This window comes from Saimiri boliviensis, chromosome 20 (genome assembly GCF_048565385.1).
Source record: "Saimiri boliviensis isolate mSaiBol1 chromosome 20, mSaiBol1.pri, whole genome shotgun sequence".
Lineage (NCBI taxonomy): Eukaryota > Metazoa > Chordata > Mammalia > Primates > Cebidae > Saimiri > Saimiri boliviensis.
Genome location: NC_133468.1, coordinates 2,889,407 through 2,910,040, shown reverse-complemented (window position 1 = coordinate 2,910,040; position 20,634 = coordinate 2,889,407). Strand labels below are relative to the sequence as shown.

Here is a 20,634-nt window from a genome sequence, read left to right as displayed (position 1 = left end):
ATCCGACGGGAAGACACTCCCACTGAATTCCACCCCCACAAAGAGAATTGGACATGTCCTACATAATGTGCCTTCTCAGATTATCATAATTAACAGAAGGAAAGGAATCAGGAAAGAAACAATTCTTTTTAAATTTTGTTTTCTTTTGAGTTTAAGTCCCAGGATGCATGTGCAGGACTATGTAGGTTTATGACATCGGTGAACATGTGCTATGGTGCTTTGCTGCATGTATCAACCCATCACCTAGGTGTACGCCCCGCGTCCATTAGCTATTTATCCTGATGCTCTCCCTCCCCGATCCCCACCTGACAGGGCATTCTTTAGAGGACAAAAAAAGGGGTTCCTACCTCGTCATCATCCTCAGAGATGGTGCTCCTGGAATCCTCAGGAGGAGCTGGAGGGAGACAGAGTAAAAGTCAGTGCCCTGGTGGCTGGAGACTGTGAGTAACTCAGGGAGCTTTGCTGCACGTGGCATATGGAGTGTGGGACTGAAGATTCTGAGACCATCTCAGAGAAACAACTATGTTCAAATAGTACCGGGAGGGAGTCTCACTAGGTATCTTTCATCTTAAACAATCCCAAGACCTATTCATACTCTTGCTTATTCCCAATTCCCAAGAGATATTAACCAATCAAAAAGCAAGGTTTAGATATCTGCTATGACATAGGCAGGAAAAACTGGTCTCCTGGGAAAAGTAATCACTAAATATCAGAGCAAGAAACGATGGTTACAAACACAGCCCACAAAGCCCATGGACACACATCCTCTCATCTCTATCTTATTAAAATACAACAGGAACAAGTCAGACCTCTACAGCTTTTATTTATTTTTTTTTGGTTCTGGCTTCATAGCCCCCTTCCTAGGTTCCAAAGCAACAGGTGTAACCCAACTACTCCCAGAAATACTCCTAGGGTATCATTTTTGTTTGTTTGTTTGTTTGTTTAAGACAGAGTCTTGCTCTGTCACCAGGCCCCAGGCTGGAGTGCAGTGGCGGGATCTCGGCTCACTGCAACATCCGCCTCTTGGTTTCAAGCAATTCTCCTGCCTTAGACTCCCGAGTAGCTGGGACTACAGGCGCACGCCACCACGCCCAGCCAATTATTGTATTTTTAGTAGAGATGGAGTTTCAGTATGTTGGCCAGAATGGTCTTGATCTCTTGACCTCGTGATCTCCCGACCTCAGCCTCCCAAAGTGTTGGGATTACAGGCTTCAGCCACTGCGCCCAGCCTAGGGTATCATTTATACCTGCAAATTGTCCTATTGCAGCTTCCCTCATGGATGGTGCCCACTGGCCAGTCTCTAGAGACACACATGTCAGCAAGAAGTTATTTCAGAGAGTGACTCGCCCACCCTCCTACTCCAGGTGAGGTCACACTGGATTACATGAGATCACCCTGAGCTTTCCTCAGTCTTCTCAGAATCTCTCTAGGCTCTGTGGAGCCAGACGCCTTCAACAAGGCATTGCTCACACTTTCCAGCATTCAAGTGAGAATGAAGAGCTGAAGGAATCACCTTTCCATTTTTCCTTCCACTGGCCCATTACAGTTCTCACCTCCAATCCCACAACCCTGAGATCCCGACTTCTATGTGCACGCTTTCAGTGAGATGAGTCCAACAATCAGACCCTGGGCCAGGCTCACAGCAGACATGCAAGATAGCGTTCTGTGGGGATGGAAATGCTCTCTGCTGTATGGCTGCTGGGCCATTGCATGGTGGCTGTTGCGAGGAGGTTTTGAATATTTCATTGTAGATATTTTAGTTTATTTAACCAGAAAGAGACATGTATATGACAGAAGCACACTAGATGGGGCAGCTCCAGAGATCCAGACATGAGGAAGAGCTGACTCCCCTATTCTGGTGTTTTTTGCAGAATCGTTTGCGGCTCTGATCCTACCACACATTTACGGTTACTTCCTGGGCATCTGCACAAGGGCCAGGCACTGTGTGGGGCTGGGGGCATAGGACAGTGTGGACAACATCCAGGTCCAGAAGGATTCTAGCAGGGATGCGCTTACACCCAGTGGAAGAGGGAGGCCCTGCACATCCTGTCTAGACTAGATCAGAGCAGCAGGAGCAGAGGCGTGGGGGCATCTCACTGTCCTCAGGAGCTTGCCCTCATCTCCAGGGACCCTGACTCAGAAGCGGGGCAGGCTCCAGGATGAGTGCGGGGCTCAACAGGCTGGGCAGGCTGAGAAGAACACCTTTCCACACCTGCACGAGATCCCAGCCCAGGGGTGACCTAGAGCTCATCCCAGGCATGTGTTCATTAACACATCCATGGAGCCTAACATGTCCTTCCCAGGACTGAGCTCTGGGGTAAGGACAAATGAGGAAGACACGGTCACTGCCCTGCTAGTAAACACCCACAGCCAGGGTTCCTCTATTCACCTGTGGGAAGACTCTGACTTTGAGACGGAAGATTTTAAACCATCTCCAAAATAAGTGGAAACTGAGATGTTATGGATTCTACGCAAGAGTTGAAAGGATGACCTGGACTCTGGGATCAGTCCCCATCGTTTGCTGAGATCACCCTGCACTGGAACTCATGTCCCTCCCCACCTGCCCTGCTACTTGGGAGTGCCACAGCTGCCCAGGCCAAGAGCTGGGGGACTCTGTCCAGTTCAAAAGCATTTCTGGGCCAGAAGACCCTTGGCCAACAGGGTCTATTGAAGAAACATTCCTCAGGAGACTTCCAGAAGAGGTGAAAAATAAAAACTTACCTGTCTTAGCCCCAAAAAGATCAGGCCTGGGACCTCTGTGTGTCTGGCCTGATCCTGAGGTCCATTCCTACTGACTCGTGTCCTGTCTGCTCTGTGTCAGAAAAATGGGGACCTGATTCCTGTTCTGCCCTTCTCAGCAATTTCTGCTGGGGTCATTGCCATCATCACACAGAGATGGAGAGGACATGGGTCAGGAAGGAAGCTCCTTTCTCAAGGCATTTAGAGTGATGTTCACACCAAGCTTTCGACAGAGAGGAAGGCCAAGTGCTACTCACTCCTCCGCAGAAGGGGTCTCATATCCAGCTTGGGCCCCAGTGATGATGCTTAACTGATGCTCCTAATACTGCAACCTTGACATTCTCTTTTAACAATGTCCTAAATGTCCTCACTTTTTCCCCTCTGATCCTCTAAATCATGTTCCCCTTCATGTCTAGCGTGAGGCTCTCTCTTGCTCTCTCCCTTGGAGCCCAGTGAGCAGCTGTCCATGAATTCTGAGAACCTCAATGTTGGTAACACTGACATTTTCCTTGACTCACAAACAGCAGCGCCCCTGTAGCATTGGTAACACTGACATTTTCCTTTACTCACAAACAGCAGCGCCCCTGCAGCACCACTGGGAAGCTTCGTCTAGCTCAGGCATCCCCAAACTACGGCCCGTGGGCCACATGCGGCCCCCTGAGGCCATTTATCTGGCCCTCTGCTGAACTTCAGGAAGGGGCACCTCTTTCATTGGTGGTCAGTGAGAGGAGCACAGTATGTGGCGACCCTCCAACGGTCTGAGGGACAGTGAACTGGCCCCCTGTGTAAAAAGTCTGGGGATACCTGGTCTAGATTAAAGATGTCTAGGACAACGCAGTCATGAGAAAAATCACTTCTGGTGTGAACAAGTGACACTGCCCAATGAAACAGTTTCATTTTTTTGTTCCATTGGAAAAATACTGACACAAATAGGACAATCAAATTTTACTGAAAAGCAAATACATTTCTACAGAATGCATGCTCCAAAAAAACCCCTCAAGGACGGAAGGCAGCAAAGCACACTGCCATGTGTGTACCTATGCAACAATCTTGCATGTTCATCACATGTACCCCAAAACCTAAAATGCAATAAAAAAAAGAAAAAACAAACAAACAAACAAACAAAAAACAAAAACAAAAACCCTCAAACCATCATGTGGTCCACGTGATCTTCATCATGACCTAAAGCAGCTATCTTGGCTCTGTGTGTGTGTGAAGGTTTTCAGAAGGAAACAAAAACCTATTTCAACAGTAGCATCAATAGGGCATGATGGAGATTCTCCCATCCTAGAGCCGCGTGCTTCATGGAGACATCTGTTTCTCACACCACGCCCCAGATCCTCACACCTATCAGGAACCTGAAGCCAGGGGGTTCTCCAGACAAAAGCGAGCAAGAAAATCCCCCAACTCATCACGTAGATTTCTCATTAGGAAGAAAGTGGTATTAGAATGTGTACAATGTTAGAGAGGGGAACAACACACACTGGGGCCTGCTGCGGGGGAAGTGGGAGGGAGAGCAGCAGCATAAAGAGCTAATGCACGCGGGGCTTAATACCTACGTGGTGGGTTGACAGGTGCTGCAAACCACACCACACTTTTACCTACGTAGCAAACCTGCACATCCTGCACATGTATCCCGGAAATTAAAATCAAATTTAAATTAAAAAGGAAATTGCCAGAGTAGGCAAATCTAGAGAAACAGAAAGTAGATTAGCGGCTGCCGAGGGCCAGGGCTGTGGGGCTTGGGAAAAATGAGAAGTGACTACTAATGGCTATGGGGTTTCTGTGAGGGGGAATGAAAAGATTCTAAAATTAGATTGTGACAATGGCTGCACAATCCTGTAAATACAGTAAAAACACTACATCACCCACTTTAAATAAGTGAATTGTTTTGCATGTCAACTGTGTCAATAAAGAGGTTTAAAAGAAAAAGAACACTTACGGTGGTCACTTGGGGCTGCAGCGGTGTTCTGCAACAAGAGAAACAAACACAAAACACCATGAGCATCAGATCATGCTGGCTGCGGCTGGTGCTGGTCTTTCCACTTGGTGACATTAGAAAACCACATGTCACTGGTCCCCAAATAAAGCACAGAAGATGCTTGTTGAAAAGGTAGCGGGTGTTTTGGAATATTTAGCAAGTATTCGTGTCAGCTGGCAAATACAAAATAATTTTTGAAAAAGACAAGGGCGCTCCAGAGAGATATGCTCATGACCAGTTTGTAGGTGATGCCCTCTTTTGATGGACATCGTCCATCAGGCCTCAGTTGGTCATAACCTCCAGTGACCAGTCGCTAGAGTCCACGACCCCCTAAGGCCTGATTTATGATGGCAGTCAAAATCATATTCATTTCATAGTCTAGAAGTCCCACACACAAAAAAATTCCAGACAAAGAAATGTAGGTACCATGTCAGAGGCCACCTCCTCCTCCTCACTGCCAAATGGACACTCCTCTGGATGGTCAACAGGAGCTAGGAGAACATAGAGTGACAGTCAGTGCATTGGTGCTGCTGAGGAATCTCACAAGGAGCTTTGGGGAATGTGGACGGGGGCTGGAGTGTGTGGAGCAGGGCGGCTGACAAGCACGGACTGAGCTGCTGCTGGACCATTCTCCTTGGTGCTGAAGGAAGGCAAAGGAGAGGGACAGAGAGAAATGAAAGAGCCTTGGCTTCCTATGTGAAACAGTCACCTTAAGAACCGGTTAATACAGAAGGGCAGTGTACTATAGAAATAGGAATTAGATTAGGGCTGCCTAGAACCATGGGTGTGGGGTTTGGGGAAAACAGAAGAGTCACTACTAATGCAGTTTTCTGAGGGGGAATCAAGAGATTCTAAAATTAGATTGTAACAATGGCTGCACAACCCTGTAAATATAGTAAAAACACTGAATCACCTACATTAAATAGATGAATTGGTTTGCATGTCAACTACATCTCAGTAACTCTTTAAAAGAAAAAGAATACGTACGGTGGTAATACTGGGCCGCAGGCTTCTCCTGCAATAAGAGAAAAAGAAACACCGTGAGGATTACATCATGCTGGGTCCCATTGGCACAGGTCTTTGATTCATTGGTGACATTAAAAAAAAAAAAAAAAAACAGATGGCAGGCTGGGCGTGGTGGCTTACGCATGTAATCCCAGCAGGTTGGGAGGCCAAGGTGGGCAGATCATGAGGTCAAGAGATTGAGACCATCCTGGCCAACATGGTGAAACCCCGTCTACACTAACAACTACAAAAAAGCTGGGTGTGGTGGTGACGAGCCTGTAGTCCCAGCTACTCGGGAGGCTCAGGCAGGAGAATTGCTTGAACGCAGTAGGTGGACGCTGCAGTGATCTGAGATCACAGCAATGAACTGTAGCCTGGTGAAAGAGAGACTCTGTCTCAAAAACAAAACAAAAGAAAACAAAACAAAAAAACTAAACAAAACACAAAACCAGATGTCAAACAGTGATCAAGTCACTACCGCAAATGACAGATAGAGGATGCTTGCAGAAAATGCAGTGTGTTTGGAATATTTAGCAAGTATCTATGTTGGCTGGGAAATACAAAATTATTTTTCAAAAAGAAAATGGTGCTACTGGGCTGGTCGCGGTGGCTCACGTCTGTAATCCCAGCACTTTGGGAGGCCGAGTCGGGTGGATCATGAGGTCAAGAGATCGAGACCATCCTGATCAACGTGGTGAAACCCGGTCTCTACTAAAAATACAAAAAATTAGCTGGGCATGGTGGAGCGTGCCTGTAATCCCAGTTACTCAGGAGGCTGAGGCAGGAGAATTGCCTGAACTCAGGAGGCGGAGGTCGCGGTGAGCCGAGATCGCGCCATTGCACTCCAGCCTGGGAAACAAGAGCGAAACTCCGTCTTAAAAAAAAAAAAGAAAAGAAAAGAAAAAGAAAATGGTGCTACTGAGTAATATGCTTACAGCCAGTTTTTAAGTTATGTCATCTTTTGACTGACATCGTCGATCAGGCCTCAGTTGGTTGTACACTCCAGTGACTGGTCACTGGAGTCCATGACAACCGAGGCCTGATTCACAATGGCAGACAAAAATGATATTCACTTGATATTCTAGAAGCCCCAGAAAAAAACATTTCTCTTCAAGATGAAGAAATGCATCTCACCAGGACAGAGGGCAGCTCCTCCTCCTCCACGTCCTCCAAAACCAGGTCCTGCAGGACCTCAACAGGACCTAAGAGAACACAGAGTGACGGTCAGGGCATGGGTGCTGCTGAGGAATCTCACAAGGAGCTTTGGGGAATGTGGACGGGGGCTGGACTGTGTGGAGCTGAGCGGCTGACAAGCACGGACTGAGCTGCTGCTGGACCATTGTCCTTGGTGCTGAAGGAAGGCAAAGGAGAGGGGCAGAAAGAGATGAAAGAGTTTTGGCTTCCTGGCTAGGGCAACCTCATCAACGTGAAATACTCATTTGAAGAACCGGTGAAAACAGAAAGGCAATGTACTATAGAAACAGGAAGGAGATTAGGGCTGCCTAGAACGAGGGGTGTGGAGGTTGGGGAAAACAGAGGAGTCACAACTAATGGGGTTTTTTGAGAGGGAATCAAGCTTCTAAAATTAGATTTTAACAATGGCTGCACAACCCTGTAAATATAGTAAAAACACTGAATCAGTTTTTTTTTTTCACTGAATTTCACTGAATCAGTGAATTGGTTTGCATGTCAACTATGTCTCAGTAACTCTATAAAAGAAAAAGAATACGTATGGTGGTGATACTGGGTGGCAGCCTTCTCCTGCAATAAGATTAAAAGAAACACCGTGAGGATTACATCACGCTGGGTCCCGTTGGCACAGGTCTTTTATTCACTTGGTGACATTAGAAAACCAGATGGCAGGCCAGGTGCGGTGGCTTACACATGTAATCCCAGCAGGTTGGGAGGCCAAGGTGGGCAGATCATGAGGTCAAGAGATTGAGACCATCCTGGCCAACATGGTGAAACCCCGTCTACACTAAAAACTACAAAGAAGATGGGCATGGTGGTGGCGTGAGCCTGTAGTCCCAGCTACTCAGGAGACTGAGGCAGGAGAACTGCTTGAACTCAGTAGGTTGAAGGTACAGTGATCTGAGATCACACCACTGCACTGTAGCCTGTTGAGAGAAATGCTGTCTCAAAACAACAGCAACAACAACCACAACAATGAGATAACCAGATGTAGAACAGTGATCAAGTCACTGTCCCCAAATAACACACAGAGGATGAGGGGCAGAAAGAAATGAAAGAGCCTTGGCTTCCTAGCTAGGGCAACCTCATCAATGTGAAATAGTCTAGGAACCGGTGAATACAGAAAAGCATTGTATTACAGAAATAGGAAGTAGATTAGGGCTGCCTAGAACCAGGGGTGTCGGGGTCGGGGAAAACAGAGGAGTCACTACTAATGCAATATTTTGAGGGAAAATCAAGAGCTTCTAAAATTAGATTGTAACAATGGCTGCACAACCCTGTAAATACAGTAAAAACATTGAATCAGCAACATTAAATGGGTGAATTGGTTTGCATGTCAACTATGTCTCAGTAACACTTTAAAAGAAAAAGAATACGTACGATGGTGATACTGGGCCTCAGGCTTCTCCTGCAATAAGAGAAAAAGAAACACCGTAAGGATTACATCACACTGGGTCCCACTGGCACAGGTCTTTTATTCACTTGGTGATGTTAGAAAACCAGATGGCAGGCCGGGCGCGGTGGCTCACACATGTAATCCCAGCAGGTTGAGAGACGAAGGTGGGCAGATCATGAGGTCAAGAGATTGAGATCATCCTGGCCAACATGGTGAAACCCCGTCTATAATAAAAACTACAAAATAGTGGGACATGGTGGTAGCATGAGCCTGTAGTCCTAGCTACTTTGGAGACTGAGGCAGGAGAACTGCTTGAACCCAGTAGGTGGAGGTTACAGTGATCTGAGATCAGACCACTGCACTGTAGCCTGGTGACAGGGACTTTGTCTCAAAACAACAACGACGACAACCACAACAATGAGAAAACCGGATGTAGAACAGTGACCAAGTCACTGGCCCCAAATGATGCATAGAAGACGCTTGCAGAAAATGCAGTGGGTTTGGAACATTTAGCAAGTGTCTATGTTGGCTAGGAAATATGAAATTATTTTTTCAAGAAGGTAACACCGCTAATGAGAAATATGCTCACGACCAGTTTGTAGGGATGCCCTCTTTTGATGGACATCATCCATCAGGCCTCAGTTGGTCATAATCTCCAGTGACCAGTGACTAAAATCCATGACCCCCTGAGGCCTGATTTAACATGGCAGTCAAAAATTGTATTCACTTCATAGTCTAGAAGCCCCATATACAAAAAATTCCCAGGCAGGGCCGGGCACGGTGGCTCAAGCCTGTAATCCCAGCACTTTGGGAGGCCGAGGCGGGTGGATCACAAGGTCGAGAGATCGAGACCATCCTGGTCAACATAGTGAAACCCCGTCTCTACTAAAAATACAAAACATCAGCTGGGCATGGTGGCGCATGCCTGTAATCCCAGCTACTCAGGAGGCTGAGGCAGGAGAATTGCCTGAACCCAGGAGGCGGAGGTTGTGGTGAACCGAGATCGCGCCATTCCACTCCAGCCTGGGTAACAAGAGCGAAACTCCGTCTCAAAAAAAAAAAAAAAAATTCCCAGACAAATAAATGTATGTTACCATGTCAGAGGCCACCTCCTCCTCCTCACTGTCAAATGGACACTCCTCTGGATGGTCAACAGGAGCTAGGAGAACACACAGTGACAGTCAGGGCATTGGTGCTGCTCAGGAATCTCACAAGGAGCTTTGGGGAATGTGGACAGGGGCTGGAGTGTGTGGAGCTGGGCGGTTGACAAGCACGGACTGAGCTGCTGCTGGACTATTCTCCTTGGTGCTGAAGGAAGGCAAAGGAGAGGGGCAGAGAGAAATGAAAGAGCCTTGGCTTCCTGGCTAGGGCAACCTCATCAGTGTGAAATAGTCTAGGAACCGGTTAATACAGAAAGGTACTGTATGGCTCAGCGAGAGCATCTCATCACACCTGCTGTCCATGTGAAGGTCCAGGCAAATCCCCACGTTTTAGGAAAGGTTACAGGTTTATTTATCTTCTGTGGACCTACATATCCTGCTACTACATTTATCATCTAACATGGTGTATTTTAAAAATTGTAGTAAATATATTTATTATTTTAATTAAGTGTGCCTTTTTATGATATTTTATGCAGTGAGTCATATTCATGATGATGTGTCAATAATGAGAAAAATCTACATTCACAATCTAGCTTCCACCTGTGGCAATGAAAGAAAAACAGCAGTGTAATGTCCAACAGAGAAAAAATAAATAATGACTGCAAAAATTAATGGAATAAAAAACAGGAAATCATCAGAGAAAAGCAACGAAACAAAAAACCCGTTCTTTTAAAAGATCAGTGACGTTGATAAACCTCTAACTTGTCTAACCACAAAGGAAAGAAGGAAGTTTCAATGTAGTAATAGTATCAGTTCAAGAGGAGTGAACTCAAAAAATAATAATAAAGGAATATTCTGAACACATATGTGCTCACACTTAGATACATCATACGAAGTGAGCTAATTTTTAGGATCTGTTTCAGAGGGTTAAGTCTTCTCAGGACAAATTAATCAACTGAATAGGCCTATATTTATTTTAGAAACTGAATCAATAATTAGTATCTTCTCAAAAGAACAAAAACACTACCTTCAGATGATTTTACCAGTAAATTCTACCAAAATTCTTACAAAGAAACATGTAGTCTTGCCATACAAGCAAGTAATCATAATTTTAGCATTGCCTTAGTTACATTTTTGAAATTATGTTTCCAAACAAGACACAAGAAGGTTTATAATTGCTGTATTCATAACTGCCCAAACTGAAAGCAAATGTCTAAACATTTGAGATGCCCTTTACCATCAAAAGTGAACCAAACCTGGGCAACAGGGTGAAACCCCGTCTCTACAAAAGAAATTAAATTTAAAATAAAAAGCTTGGTATAAAGGCATGTGCATTACAGCCATCTGCTTGGGAGGCTGAGGTAGAAGAATCACCTGAACATGGGAGGTCAAGATTGCAAGGAGCTGTGATTGCACCAATGCACTCCCAGTGACAAAATGAGACCTTTTCACAAAAACAAACAAACAGACAACGTAACTTTACTTGTCTGTAAAAAACTAAGTAACAAACTAAGTTGTCAATGTAAGTTTCCTTGTGTAGTTGCATCACCCACCATTGATTTAATGCATTTAAATGGGCACAAATGCAATAAATGAAGAATATGACATAGCATTTACTGACTTTCTCTAATATGGGACACTGGATGAGTAAACTCTACCCTACCTTCACTTTCAGTGCGGCAAGTTTTCTTAGGCTTCCACTTTTTTTTTACCCAGCTCTTGGCGCGGCCAGCCAAACCTGCAAGGTAGAAATGTATCATAATAAAGACAGTGCTTGACATCTTGCTGGCAGAGGACCACAAAGAAATTAGTAAAAACTTATTCACAGTTTAAACTTTTGATCCTGTTTTTCACCAACTGCTTTTCAACTCTACCTGAATTAGATCTGGGTTCTAGGAAGATTTGTTTGTGTAGGCAGATACCTTTATTCAGATGAGACAATATAGAAAAGCAGAAGATCCAAGTTACCGAGAACAGGCTGGGTTCAAATCCTACTTGGAATCTGCACATACCTGGGAGAGGGATAAGAACCCATCTGTGCCTCTCTTCCCTATTCTGAAATATGGAAACCTTAGTAGGTCTGTGCTACAGACCTACTAAGGTCCATAGCGCCTGAAAGAATGAAATGCAGATAAAGACGTAAAAGGACTCAATGTTTTTGTAAATGCCCTAAAATGTTCAATCAATGTTGAGAAGAATAATCCAGATATTTGGTAGAGGTTGAATACAGAGAGGGAGCCTGCATGTCTCCTGTGCAGGGGAGGATCGGATGGAAAGTGACTTCTGTGATTTCCCTGATCCCCACATCAGACCCAAGGGACAGGCAGGGAAGGGGCTACAACCCATATTTTCCAATTCAGTGAATTAAAACTCAGACATTTTGAGTGACTTGTCCAGAGTCACCACAGTGAGGAGTGACAGATCTGAGGTAAGAATGTAGTTGGTTCCCTGGGGATAGAGATCCCGGAACACCTGAGTCCTCTAGATCATGGCCTGAACCCTGGACCGAGAGCTCTTCTCACAAGCTTTGTTAAATCCTGCTGCCCAATATATCTGTGGGATGGTTGATGCTCTGGAGACATGGCAGGTGGCTTACCGCATTCACTGACCTACTCTTTTATCTGTATGTTGTCGCTTTTACTACTTTTATGACCCATAAGGCAAACATTTTAAGTCTCTCAGTTACGATACACGGTCTGAGATTTTACCTGAATCTACTCTTTCCACCCGTCAGGTGATTCTCATCTGCTGGGCTGCAGCTGGTCTCCCGTAAAAGAGGACACACGGCACACCACGGAGCCGCTGCGTGCCCCACTCCCGCGTACACGGCACACCACGGAGCCGCCGCGTGCCCCATCCCCGTGCACGTGGCACACCACGGAACCGCCGCGTGCCCCACTCCCGTGCTCACGGCACACCACGGAGCCACCGCGTGCCCCACTCCCGCGCACACGGCACACCACGGAGCCGCCGCGTGCCCCACTCCCGCGCACACAGCACACCTCGGAGCCACCGCGTGCCCCACTCCCGTGCTCACGGCACACCACGGAGCCGCCGCGTGCCCCACTCCCGTGCTCACGGCACACCACGGAGCCGCCGCGTGCCCCACTCCCGCGCACACGGCACACCACGGAGCCGCCGCGTGCCCCATTCCCGTGCACGCGGCACACCACGGAACCGCCGCGTGCCCCACTCCCGTGCTCATGGCACACCACGGAGCCGCCGCGTGCCCCACTCCCGCGCACACGGCACACCACGGAACCGCCGCGTGCCCCACTCCCGTGCTCGCGGCACACCACGGAGCCGCCGCGTGCCCCACTCCCGCGCACACGGCACACCATGGAGCTGTTGCGTGCCCCACTCCTGTGCACACTCTTACCTTGCTTTTGCTTTCCCAGCTCTGACAATCCTAATTCTGGCTTCCAAACCAATCCTGTACGTCCCTCTCAGTTCTCAGAGGTGCCTGAACCGTTGGATATTTTAATCACTGCTGTAGTGACCATGACTGAATTGTGAATTTCATTTACCATAGTACATGTTTATCTTTTTATATATTTCTTTTTTTTTTTGAGATGGAGTTTCGCTCTTGTTACCCAGCCTGGAGTGCAACGGCGCGATCTCGGCTCACCGCAACCTCCGCCTCCTGGGTTCAGGCAAGTCTCCTGCCTCATCCTCCTGAGTAGCGGGCACTACAGGCACGCGCCACCATGCCCAGCTAATTTTTGTATTTTTAGTAGAGACGGAGTTTCACCATGTTGACCAGGATGGTCTCGATCTCTTGACCTCGTGAGAGACCTGCCTTGGCCTCCCAAAGTGCTGGGATTACAAGCGAGAGCCACGGCGCCCAGCAAGCCACCGCGCCCGGCCTACATATTTCTTAATAGCATTTAACTTATTTCTTCAGACTTTTACGAACATTTCTGGGCTAGGTGTGCTGGCCCATGGCTGTAATCCTGACATTTTTGGAGGCTAAGGCAGGACGATTGCTTCATGTCAGAAGTTTGAGACCAACCTGGGCAACACAGTCAGACCTCGTCTCTACAAAAAATCTTCTAAACATTACCAGATGTGGTGGTTAGCCCTTGTATCCCCAGCTACATGGAAGACTGTTGTGGGAAGCTCATTTGAGCCGAGGAGATTGAGGCTGCAGTGAGCTATGATCACGTCACTGCACTCCAGCCTGGGTGGCAAAGCAAGACCCTGTCTCTTCAAAATAAAAAGCATTACTGTGTTACAAGTATACCCATTTCATTTCTAACTATGTAATATTGCTGTTTTTATCCTGAGGCTTAATTGCTTTAGTAAGCTAAAAAAAAAAAAAAAAAAAAAAAAAAAAAAGTTTTTTTTTAGAAAAGGTAGTATTTGAAGCAGGCCATATGCACACCTTTTTATAAATTATAGTTGTATATGCCATATATTTAGAATTACATTCTTGATATACTCAGTCTTCTTAAAACCAGCCTCCTCATATGTAACACAAGCATAATTCCCATTTTACTCCTAACTCAAAACATTGAGAGCATAAAATAAAATTAAAGAGCTGTGTGTATACTACGTAATGCACAATAAATTACAAAGCAAAGCTTTCTCTAATTAACTCAAAGGCGAAAAGTGCACAGTTAACATCCTTTGCAGAACCCAGAGCAAAATAACATTTTGAGAAAACACGCACTTTGGCTGCCCAGTGAAGTTAAGGAGAAAGCTGTCACAGGTCTTCATCGAGACCTCAAAAACGTTGGCTTTTATTTTTAAATAATGAAATACACATCATTTTCCCTGCTTTCTTTCATGTATATTAATGCATGTTCTTTTTTCTTTTCTGCGTACCCTATCTTGGGAATCACTCCATAGCAATAAAAAGACATCTTACTCTTTTTGACAGCTCCATACTTCTCCTCTATGTAGAAGCACCAGCTCACTTTACTAGTCCTTTACTAGGCATGTCAGTTATTTCCAATATTTAACTATTGAAAATAATGCAACGAGAACTTTGTGCATAGTTTGTTTTACATTTATGGAGTATATCTTCAGGACAAAATTCCTCAATGTTGGATGTCTGGTTTAAATGCATTTGCAAGGTTGTGAGATTGTTGCCAAATTCCCCTTCATGGAGCTGAGCCTTTTTGCATTTCCACCAGCAATCTAGGAATGCAACTTTTCTTACAGCCAAACCAAAGAACGTTCTGCCATGTTTTTGGAATTTCCCTCCATAGGAGAGACAGTAGAGCTGTCATTTGCCTTTCTCTTATGAGTGAAGATGTGTTTAAAAATCGCCTGCATTTCTTTTTCTGTGACTGGTCTATTTACCGCTTTATCATCTACTTTGAGATTCACTTGATTTTCTCAAGTCAGCCTCTTTCAGGTCATCGTTACTCTCCTCTTCGCTGTCGGCTCTCACCTGAACTACTGCACCAGGCTCCGAGCTGCTCTTCTGCTTCCACCCGTGCCTGTATTACAGCATATTCGCACGGAGCCGCTGCTCAGCCTTTTTCTTAGAGAATTAACAGTAACCCCTGGGCTATAATCCTCCAGTGGTTTTCCATCGCAACTGAAGTCCACCTTCTCTGTGAGTGCTCACTACGTGTACAAGGCCGTCACCCACCTTATCCATCCCAGCGCCCTTTCACTCTGCTGCAGCCACCCTTGTGTCTTTCTGTCCTTTGCCTAAAACGACGTTTCTATTTCAGGAATTCCAAAGCAGATATCCCTCCTGGAAGCCCTCTCCCATCATCCTCACAAGGTTCCCTTCACTTTTTTATTTTTAAAAACTATCAAGATGGGGTGTCTCTGTGTTGGCCAGGCTGGTCTTAAACTTCCAGCCTCAAGGAATCCCCTCATCCTGGCTTTCCAAAGTGCTGGGATTAAAGGTGGGAGCCCCTACACACAGCCCATTTCACTTTTAAGACTGTTCACGTGTCACTTAAAGAGAACATCCAGCTCTTACCCAAAACCCTCCATAAAACTGCCCTCCTCTTTAATCGATCACCCTGTTTTACTTTCTTCCCAGCACGTCACTACCTTCACTGTTCATGTGCTATCTGCCCTTACCTCCCGATCGAATGTAAGGGTCAGACTTGGAATGGGGCTCTATGTTGTGGTCCACTGTATGCCCCGCATCTGCAACACTGCCAGGCCATTTAAAAGTGCTCAAGAAATAGATTTCATTTTACCCCAAACTAGAATTCTCCCAGATCTGCTAAAGTTGTCTTTTGATTCACCATCTAAGACAGCATCAGATTTTTTAAACTGGTAGCTCTTTAGAATTAAAGACACAAGCTATCAAGATCCACAAAAACATAAATGAAGAATGTTAATGTCTATTTAAAAGTCAACGGTAACTGCAGTTTGACACAAGTGTATTTAATACTAAAATACCTTAAATACAAAATGACTCATCTCTTGGGTTTAATTATGTCACAGAAAAAATAGATTATCTGAATTTTATCACAAGATATCATGCATCTGTCATCAAGATGTGCTTTATGTGCGTTCTTAGAATCAAACTAACAGGATTGTGTCTGACTTTATGAAAAAAGACGGCCAATCGCAAAGGGTAGGTAAATAAATAATGCTCTAACCCGTCCGTAGTACACCAAGCAGTAATTCAAAGTCATCAGGTAGAGCAGGGTGCCCTGGCAGGCAAAGACATCCTGGAATGCTCGCTAGGTGTCAAGTACAGTTTGAGAAACTTATGCCATTATTTCACTGCTTTAAGAAAAAATTACAAGGCAGCACATAAAATGATCAAAAGGTTTTATTTTGGCTGGGCGCGGTGGCTCAAGCCTGTAATCCCAGCACTTTGGGAGGCCGAGGTGGGTGGATCACGAGGTCGAGAGATCGAGACCATCCCGGTCAACATGGTGAAACCCCATCTCTACTAAAAATACAAAAAATTAGCTGGGCATGGTGTCGCGTGCCTGTAATCCCAGCTACGCAGGAGGCTGAGACAGGAGAATTGCGTGAACCCAGAAGGCGGAGGTTGCGGTGAGCCGAGATCGCGCCATTGCACTCCAGCCTGGGTAACAAGAGCGAAACTCCGCCTCAAAAAAAAAAAAAAAAAAAAAGTTTTATATTACAAAAAAAGTTTGTCGAATAAAATATGATATTCGAATGCATACCAAAAATTTCCAAAAGAACCAGTACTCAAATAGTAACACAAGTGAGCTCTGGGTATTCTGAGTATAATAAATAATTTTTCTTTATTTTCTACTTCTTTTACATGAAGCACACTGATAGTTATTTTAAAAGGAGGGTTGAAAATAGCTACTAGAAAGCAGAAAGACCTGCTGCTCAGAGGTGTCTACATCGTATGCCCATTCTTTCCCTTCCCTGACCCCTCACTTGAGAGAGCCCGCAAATTAGCAGCGCTCCTAAGGTGAGAACACAGAAGGCTGCATGGAGAGTTGATGGGTCATGATAAAATGGGATATGAGCTCTTACTATCTTAATCTGTGTTACTTATATTACCCCCAGTCATATTAGATACACTGCTAAACAAAGGCAAGATAAGAGGAAATATGCTTGAGTCTGTCTGAGATCTAAAGTAGGTTCTTAGAACGTCTCTTTGAAATGGCTTCATGACACAACGTTCTTTTGAAATACTTCAGAAGAGAACAACGAAGCAGAGCATCATTTATGGCATGAGTTCCTGAAACTGGACTTGCCACCTAGAGAGCACTCCAGGATGTCTTTCCACAGCAGTGTGCCCTGCTCTACCTGATGACTTTACATGACTGTTTAGTGTGCCACAGAATGGTTGGAGCACTGGTTGCTGTGATAATTTGTGTAAGTCACCAAAAGAATTCAATTCCTCATTACAGAAACGCTAAAATGTTTCACATCTAAATAGGAATGTATCACTTTCCAAGAAAAGTGATACACAATTTTCTGAATAAAGATATTAACAACAAACTTGGAATGTGCCTATACTTTATATTGAGTGTTCTCAACATGTTTCTTTCTTGTTTTATTTGCCCAGCCAGGCTGGAGTGTATTGGCGCGATCTCGGCTCCCTGTAACCTGCAACTCCCGGATTCAAGCGATTCTGCTGCCTCAGCCTCCCAGGTAGCTGGGATTACAGGTACGTGCCACCACGCCTCAATAATTTTTTGTATATTTAGTAGAGACGGGGTTTCATCACGTTGGCCAGGCTGGTCCCCAACTCCTGATCTCAGGTAATCCGCCCACCTCGGCCTCCCAAAATGCTGGGATTACTGGCATAAGCCGCCACGCCTGGCCAAAGAATAAACACTAAAATTGAGGTTTCTGTTATCCCTCTATTGAATACCACAAAAATACATTTGAAGAGACATATGGAAACTGACTCTCATGCACATACACATAAAACAGTAGATTCTGTGCTCACAAACTACTTTTCCTTCAACTGCTCTGACCTAACACTTCTGACTCGTATCCTGTGCTGAATGTGTGGGGCTTTACCTGCCCTCTGGCCAGCTTTTCCTGACCATGGCATTCTCAGCTTCAAATCAGTTAGCAGAAGAAACTCTCCAACATTTATTAAACTGTTGATTTGACTGGTAAATTTAGGCCATTTTGTTACCTCTATTTTTATCCTTATCCATTTCGATAAATGTATAGACAGAAGGCAGAGCCAGGAGAGACGGTACAGGCCTGTACTGTCAGCTCTTCTACAGGCTGAGGCAGCAGGAGTGCTTAAGCCCAGGCCAGGAGTCAGAAGCCGGCCTGTGCCTCACAGCGAGGACCCATCTCTTTAGGACGAAAAATGGAGAGGTAAATGTTGCCTGTACGTTGTGTAAAATAAAATGCAAAAGGAACTAATCAAGATGAAAGTAACTTCTAAGAGAGCTCTATGTTATGGGTAGACCTTACAAAATAAGGCATTCTGGAGTTTGTCAAGTTCTTTAAGAACTGAGTTTGGCATCGCTATGACCTCCATGTCTACTTTGACGACTTAGAACCTCAGTTCTGTTCAGTAGCTGTCTCACAGTCCCTCCAGATCTCTAAGCCTTCCTTTCTGCATCAGCAACATAGGGAGAATACACACAGGTCTTATGGTACTTGGAAGGTTCCGATAAGATGTACATGAAAACACGTTTTACATCCAAAAGAATAATGAAAAGGCTCACTTTGTTCTTTCACTACCTCATCTACCAAATTGTACAGACTATGACACACAGGCTTCCCGTACACACCAAGCAAGGAGTTTCCACAGCTACTTGCATGCTTGTGTATAAAGTACAGTCTATTTTTTTTTTGTAGACGGAGTTTCGCCCTTGTTACCCAGGCTGGAGTGCAATGGCGCGATCTCGGCTCACCGCAACCTCCGCCTCCTGGGGTCAGGCAATTCTCCTGCCTCAGCCTCCTGAGTAGCTGGGATTACAGGCACGTGCCACCATGCCCAGCTAATTTTTTGCACTTTTAGTAGAGACGGGGTTTCACCATGTTGACCAGGATGGTCTCGATCTCTCGACCTCGCGATCCACCCGTCTCAGCCTCCCAAAGTGCTGGGATTACAGGCTTGAGCCACCGTGCCCGGCAAGTACAGTCTATTAAGTCTCATCATTATTTGTTCATTCTTTCACAGTTTTTCAATATTCTGAAAAGGGAGTACAGCACTTCCTCGTTACAAAGGCACACCCATTGTGAGGCTTAATTATTCTGTGAAAGAAAGTAAGAGCTAAACGGAAGTTTAAATACAAGAGCGGTTAAGACATTTTCTCCATACTAATAAAATCTTTGCCATTAAAATGAAAGAAATGAGCTGATCATATTGCTGTGTCTTTATGATATAATGTTTTCTATTTCAGTGGACTTAGATTTTGTTCAAGGAACTGGTTACCCAGAATTATCTGTAGCTAGATTCATCTATTTCTAAAATTCTAAGGGATTTTAGACTGAAGGCTGCTGGCCCTGGCTGATGCCTATCACCCAAAAAGCCTATGTCACCCGGTTACCAGGAAACAACCAAGTCAGGCTAGTGGCTCTCAATGCCCCGCCCCACAGCCCCACCCAATGGCTCACAATGCCCATCCCTGCTGCTGCCCACCTTGTGGTCACCTGCCCCAATGTGTGACTGCATTATTCATCCTGGGCTGCCTGAGCTTTCCACTCCTGAGAACAGTGTGTGTGTGGAGGGGAGGGTGGTCGTTATCCGAAGTCACTCTGGGCGCTGAACTCAGCAGAAAACCCTCGTTACTAATGTCAGTTCCATTAGCATCTCGGGTTTTCTGAGTCCGGTAGCTTTCATTTGCTCAACAGGTGCAGTGATACACAATGTTTGACTGATTTTGTAACTGAATGCTCCTCTCCTGTCCTACAAGTGTTCGTTTTTGGCTTCAATTTGACCATAGCAAAAAAATGGAACGTTTCCTCCCTCCTCCCCTTTCCCATCCTGTAGGAAGGGGAGCCATGAAAGCAAACTGTCCTCCACAGGCAGGGGCTGCCTTCCCACTCTCAAGTCTCTACCCTACAAATTCAAGTCTGAAGTCATTTCATCTCTTTTGGAACCTGTAACCATGAGCTAGCTCTATCTGTCTCTCAGAACAAGGAGGTGAACAAAGCCCATGAAGTTACTGGGGTAGGGCTGAAGAGTCATTCATGTCAAAGTGGGAATTTTAAAGTACTCAGAGCTCCACGGCTAATCTTTTGGGTACAACCAAAACAAAAACCACTTTTTTTTTTTTTTTTAGAGATCTGGCAGCAACATTTCAAACCTTTTGCAGTCATTTTAAGCATGTCCCTCAAGTTTGCCTTCAGTTTTCAAATTACAATTGGAAGAAATAAAGCTGCTTCTGTCAAGGTGACTTAAAACCATCTATTAAGAACAACATGTAATCTCTTCCATGGCAAAGTCTGTTTTAAATTTAAGAAGTCTCCAAATATTTGAGTCTGAATTATCCCAATTAGTAGCTTCCTTATCGAATAGGAGAAAAGAAACGGCCGGGCCTTTAACCGGCTCCTTCAGTGAGGTACCAGCCTAGCTGGATAGGCCAGGCCAGAGGATGGGATGGAGACTCCAAAACTGGAGTCTTTGAATTTTCATCGAGGAAAGAGAGAGACTAGACCAAAAAGGCCTCAAACAAGAAGGCTCAACACCAAAGACAAGAGGCAGGACTAGCCTTTGCCCCCCATGCCCAGCCCTGGGAAAGGTGGCTATAGGCAGGAGGGAGCTGGAAGCTGAGGATGTCTCTGGGGTGACGGGATGGGAAGGAAGTGGGAAGGTGGTGGCCAGAGATGTGCC

General features: G+C 45.4%; 1 long non-coding RNA gene across 1 annotated transcript; it reads right to left on the bottom strand.

The window, feature by feature from the left end:
• Positions 1-347: 347 nt before the first annotated feature.
• LOC141582451 (uncharacterized) lies at positions 348-9,466 on the bottom strand. Its single transcript, XR_012515294.1, has 5 exons — positions 9,408-9,466; positions 8,298-8,325; positions 6,861-6,928; positions 4,683-4,710; positions 348-394 (listed from the first exon to the last, which is right to left on the bottom strand). It is a non-coding gene; the product is annotated as an uncharacterized LOC141582451 (long non-coding RNA).
• Between the last annotated feature and the right edge of the window lie 11,168 nt (positions 9,467-20,634).